At 38.1% G+C, this 6,000-nt stretch overlaps 1 long non-coding RNA gene across 2 annotated transcripts in view; it reads right to left on the bottom strand.

Moving 5' to 3' along the window:
- Positions 1-215: 215 nt before the first annotated feature.
- LOC127970631 (uncharacterized) overlaps positions 216-6,000 on the bottom strand; it is a 350,476-nt gene continuing 344,691 nt past the window's right edge. For both annotated transcript variants that reach the window (XR_008156642.1, XR_008156643.1), the window contains exon 10: positions 216-356. This is a non-coding gene — a long non-coding RNA (uncharacterized LOC127970631). The remainder of the gene's footprint in view (positions 357-6,000) is intronic.

The raw sequence follows: 6,000 nt of genomic DNA, 5'->3' as shown, positions 1-6,000 counted from the left end.
TCCTTGTCAACAAACATTATTGTATTATGATGAAATATATAAACAAACAAAAAGTATATATATCGTTTCAAACATTGTGTGTCTGAACATAAGGTCTATAAAGCTACAACTTCCAGACATTAGAATCTTTTTTATTTTATTCAATTTTTTTCATGAACATTCAAAATTTAATTTTCACAAACTTTTCTTTTCTAATAAAAAAATTCCCAAATCATCTCCTAATTTACATTCACTGACACACACAAAAATACATGCATAAGTAGATATGCATAAGTAGATATTCAGAGTTTTGAACATAAACTCACATTCAGCCATTCGTGTGATTCCTTGATTGGATCCACCAGGGTCCTTAATTGCTGCTGGGACACAGGTGGACAAGAGAAGACAAAAGAGACAGTAATAGTGGGTAGAAAAAGGCTGTTTGATATAGACAGCCCTCATACTTTTTTTTCTGAACAGGGCCTGTCTGTCATGTGCTTCTGCTCCATCTGTGCTGTTGTTATGTGGGGTTTTATGTCCCCTGTGAATATCTCTCTCATAAAATGCACTTTGTGCTTGTACTGGTTCATTAGCCGGATGAGCTGTACGAACAATGAGGAGAGGACAGCAAAGGAGAACGAAGAGGAGAAAAGAGAAGAGGACACTATGCAAAGACATAATGCTGATTTCAATCCACATGAGGAAAAGCCGCTGAGGCCACATCTGGAGGCAGAGCAGGGCAGCGGAGCAAGAGCTGAGCTCAGGCTGGGCTTCACTGGACCACAAGCACATGCCCATTTTCTGCCCCACTGAGGAATCCTGGAGGAGGAGCAGTGTACTCTTCATCCTGGCACACACATACACAATCAGAGCCTCTCCTGTCTGTACCGTGGCTGTTTGCAAAACATCTCTGCCCTCAAGGCAATATAAATCTGTCCCTAGCCTGCAGATCAAGTGTGTGATGAGTGTGTTTATCATTGAACACCCATGTATGGGTGGATGAAAGCATCAGTGGCCTAATTTTTTAAAGCTCCTCTTCTCTAGGTGTCCACTTAAGGGTTGTACAAAATGAAAGAATTCATGAGCGTGAATATGAATCAAATTGGCCACACCCCACAGGAAGTTGACATGGAATTTGAATTGGAATAATAGGAATTTAATAATCAATCAATCAATCAATCAATCAACATTCTTCGAAATGCTATCTGCACTTCCATCTGTTCCATATATTAGGCCTTCAAATTCCAATACTTTTTACACTTTTGTTTTAACTATACAAAAACTTTGTCAACCCAGTGTTTAAAGTGTCTTTGCATATTTTTCTTTTCAAATTAAAAATGACACTATACATGTAACATGAGTAGTTACACAAGTAAGTATGGTGACAGAAAATAAAACAGGGCGATTTTCAATGTCCTTTAATTTGTTCACAGAAAGGAAACTCAAATGGCAGAAAGTCACATCCTATTTCCCATCTCTATTTTACTAAAGCACAATGTTTTGTTTTCATTGTTAGTGTACACAAATAAAAGCAGACCTTTATACAGTGATGCATTATTAATAAGACAACAAGTGTATAAAGTTGATTCTGCTGGTATAAGGAAGCAGCTGAAGTGATTGCGCTGGCTCACACACGATCACACACAAAACACATCAGTTCCAGCATTGCTAACTTGACAGCGCAGTTGTTACTTTATCAAAATTAAATGCAGTGAAACACACATCAGCATGCACCCCTTTCTGTGTTACTGTGTCACAGTTGGAACGCGACAAACACATTGTCTATAATTTACATAATAAATACTAAGTTTAGCATTTAGATATGTTACATCACAAATATGTATATATTATGGAATATTTGAATTTGTGCGAATGAGAGCGGTAGGATACACAAGGAAAAAGCTTCATTTCGCAAACAGTTGAGTGCAGAAGCCTTTAGTATAGTATACTCCTTTGTCAGTCTATGTGAGAGACGCATTCAGAATCAGCACATGGTCACTGTCTGGTGGGCTTTGTTTTCAAGTGCACAACTCATGGCATTCGCTGTTCTTCTGCCGGCGGCTAGTTATCAAACAGTGATGCACTGCTACGGTGCCCCCTTTTGTATTGGGGGTGAATTGTCTGTATTCGTTGTAAGGCCTCATGCACTGAACCGAGATGTCTGTAACAGTATTATAACAGTATATAAATAATGTTAAGTAACACTTGCAATAATAATTTCTTTGAACTTAAATTCATTTAATTCTATACTGCCTTCTATTCAAATTGAAATTACAATTCTGCATCCTTTTTGCCTCCCTCAATTAAAATTCAGAATTAAATTGGAATTTAAAGCGCATTGTTAATTCAGTTAGTGCTAAAATATTTATTGCTTTCCTGCTCAGGAGAAAGTGACAAAAACAATGTGATGAAGAGACATTAGAAGGTGGATTTAGCACTCTAAACAGTTACTCAAACACATTCAAACTGGCATTCAGAGCAAGCAAAACTGATAAGATTCCTTTCTGCTTTACACTTCTCTGAGACCGGACCACATTTAGACATCAATGTGAGACCTGTGAATAGATACGTGACTTCTTAAAATTCTGCAGGAGATTTGAAGCTAGTAAAACACTGCTGTTCTCAAATACTGTACACCACTTACATATACAAGCGTGCATTTACAGAATGGTTGTTTATACCAGTTTAATTTGATGGCTACGTTGGGCAACTTTTACTTTCCAACCTTTGCAGCCAATAAACAAAGTTCTTTGAGCTTTAAGATTAATATAGCAAACATCCACTGGATAGTCTGGCAGTGATTGTCTGAAAAATAAACTTTGTTGCGACTTTTTGCAAAGCGTTTATTATGGCAGAGTGATGAGTGTGTGTCTGGGAAGGGAAGGGGAGGTGAAGAGAGGGAAAAAGAGGGATTTATTTATTTGGTTTGATTTTCACTCCTAATCTTCCCTCGCTCATGCAAATGGAGCGAATACGGAAGGTGGCGTGGTTATCTTTCTTTACATCAATAAATAAAAGGCTCCAGTAGACCACAGGGCCCAGCTAATTTTCCAAACCAGTGAAGAGGCTTTTATATGTGGAACACCTCTTCCATCCCACCTCACTCTTTCACTCTCTCTCACCAAAAGCTCCGCCTCTTTCATTTCCATTGCTGTTTCATCGAGTTCTTTTTTTTTTTTTTTGCCACCCACTCATCATCTGGTGTGTATCTTTGTGTGTGTATGTTACATGTCTTCTTGTGTATGTTGGACAGAGTGATGGCCTTGTTGCCCCATGGTGGATTTAGATCAGGTTCCTGTTAGGTAAGAGAACGATGCATTAAAGGCCAAACTGTAATCTCCTCCGAGCCATCTAATCTCCTCATATTAAGCTTCTCCTGGACGATAAGATGGCTGGGCCTCCACCTTGGCCGGACAGCTGATGGCAGGCTCTAACTACAGCACAGGACCCGGGACGACACACCCACACACATGCTCACACATGAAACTCTCTTGAGAGGAGATTAATTGCTCTGAAATTAAGCCTGTGTGTGTGCTTTGACCTTTTGGGTCATTTTCGCTCGGTATGATGAAGCACTGTGGTCAGTCCTTCAGCATGACCCAGCTTCCCTCATCCAGCGCCATCTGTAGCGCAGAACACTCGGCCACACAACTGGCCTTCAGAGCAGGTGGATCACAGGAATTAGTAAGCTTGTGAAAGAGAAAGAGAAAAAAACAGATACAATACCCTTTTCCATGCTGTGAATCCATTTATTTCAATGGTTTTTTGCAAGGTCACAGGAAAGGAAAATTCATGTCTTACGATCAAAACTTGAGAATTTTTCGGAAATCCATTTTTTGTTGTATTATTGGTTAAAATATTTAAATTATATTTAAATGCTATATATATAGCATTTCATTTTTTTTACATATTTTTTGGAGCTGTCAAGCGATTAATCATGATTGATCGCATCCTGAAGAAAAGCTTTTGTTTACATAATATATGTGTATATAATGTTGATATTTATTACGCATATATAAATGCAAAAACATGCATGCATATATTTAAGACAAACATGTTATGCTTATAAGTTCAGTATATTCATATAGAATATTTTCAAAATATTTACTGTATGTGTGTGCATTTATATACACATAATAAATATGTACAGTGCACATTCATATATTATGTAAACAAAAACTTTTATTTCGGATGCGATAATCATTTGACAGTGCTAGTATTTGAAAATACTATATAGTATATAGTATTTTCAGAAGTGTTTATAAGTGACAACGTAGTAGAGGATACCTAGGTGTAATTATAAACCTATAACCTTTCTCTTTACCTGGCTGTCTTCTAAGCTCTACACCAAACAATTTGGCAGCAGACATGGAGCGATCTTGTACACCCATCTTAAAGACACACAATTTCTTTCTAGACATGTAGCATGATACAAAGGGTATTAACCATTGTTGAAGCTTTGAACCTCTTGATTCACTCTGCGGCCCACTCCAGGGAGAGGACTCATTCTCTCTCCTCTCTCCTTTACTTTTATGTGTTTTGCAACTGGATTCCTACACAGGCAACCCAAGAATGTGATGAAAGTGTCAAATCTCTGGCCAGGCCACATGCATGCAGACATAAACAGAGTGCATAATGACACTCAGGCCTCGCTACTCGGCCACTTTCAACTCAGCCCTAAAGACTAGCAGCTGGGCTGAGGTGGCACCAGAAATGTTTATTGGGGGGCTTTAGCCCATCAACTTATTGTCAACAGTTCAAGAACTTGTCAGCGGACCCACCAGATGTGTTGCGGAGAGAAAGAGAGAGGGTAAAAGAGAGAAGGGAAGGGGAAAATACATGAGAAAACTGATGCTCACTGTGTCTGCCTTAAGTTCTTGGAAAGACTAGTGCTGGTGTAGTCACCCCTTTCACTGTCTTTCTCTGTTAAGGTGATATTTAAAGTCTTTTTTTTGTGGGAGACTTGTTGAAAGACATTTGGTGCAAATCATATTGGTGTTGTATTTTTAGTTTAAGCCTATTGTTTTTCATACAGTTGTCCAAATCTTTAACAAAATCAAATGCAAATGACTTTCCAATTCGTTCCAAAACATTTATTCATTCAGAAATTAAACAAGTTATGAGTGAATAATTGAATCTGAATCATTCACAACACTGATGATTGATTCTTTTGGAACTATTTTTGCTGGGGGTGCTAAAGTTATCATGCAATATTGTGTCTAAAATGTACTTTACTCAATATTAAATATTAAAGCTGCAGTCGGTAACTTTTGAGGCTCTAGCGGTTAATAAACGGAACTGCTTGCGTCTTGCGGAAGAACATCGTAGCCGGAGCTACTTCTCTCTGTTAATGTCTATGAAGAATCACAAAGGTACTGGGTTACTCCGCCGCGGTACCCCTGAAGCAATCTAAAATAGTCAGAATATAAACACTTATTATAGGTGTACCCTAGTGATTCAGGACAAGCTAAAAACACGGTTTGGAAAATGGATTCATGGTGTACTTGCTTATTATATACATTTTGTATACTTTGAACACAAAAAAAAGTTACGGACCACAGCTCTGATTGGTGGTTTCTTACCGCTCCCGATAAGGAACAACCAATCAGAGCTGCGGTGCATAAATTTTTTTTTTGTGTTCAAAGTATAGCCTGTCCTGAATCACTAGGGTACACCTATAATAAAAAACGTATTACTTACATTTCAGGAGAAATTGATGAATTCACACACTGTAAATCCGACTGACAGGACTCTCTGCACTGCAGCGCGAACAAACATGGCGGCGCCCATCTCACATTACAGATCAAGATCAAGATCATTTAGAAAGGTTTTTAAAAGACAAAACAACCTCATTTACACATATTTGTGAATCGGAATATCAGATTGATCATGACCTGGTATGCAAATTTGTGAATATTTTAAATAAAAAAGGAAAAACTAAATAAAAGAGATCTATCTGTCATTCAGTGTTTGGCTGCAGTGTGTCACGTGACAAGCCTGACGCGTCGACATGAAAATGGT

The sequence above is a fragment of the Carassius gibelio genome, chromosome B13 (genome assembly GCF_023724105.1).
Source record: "Carassius gibelio isolate Cgi1373 ecotype wild population from Czech Republic chromosome B13, carGib1.2-hapl.c, whole genome shotgun sequence".
Lineage (NCBI taxonomy): Eukaryota > Metazoa > Chordata > Actinopteri > Cypriniformes > Cyprinidae > Carassius > Carassius gibelio.
Note: the sequence above shows the minus strand (reverse complement) of the source record. Positions and strands in the feature narration are given on the sequence as shown.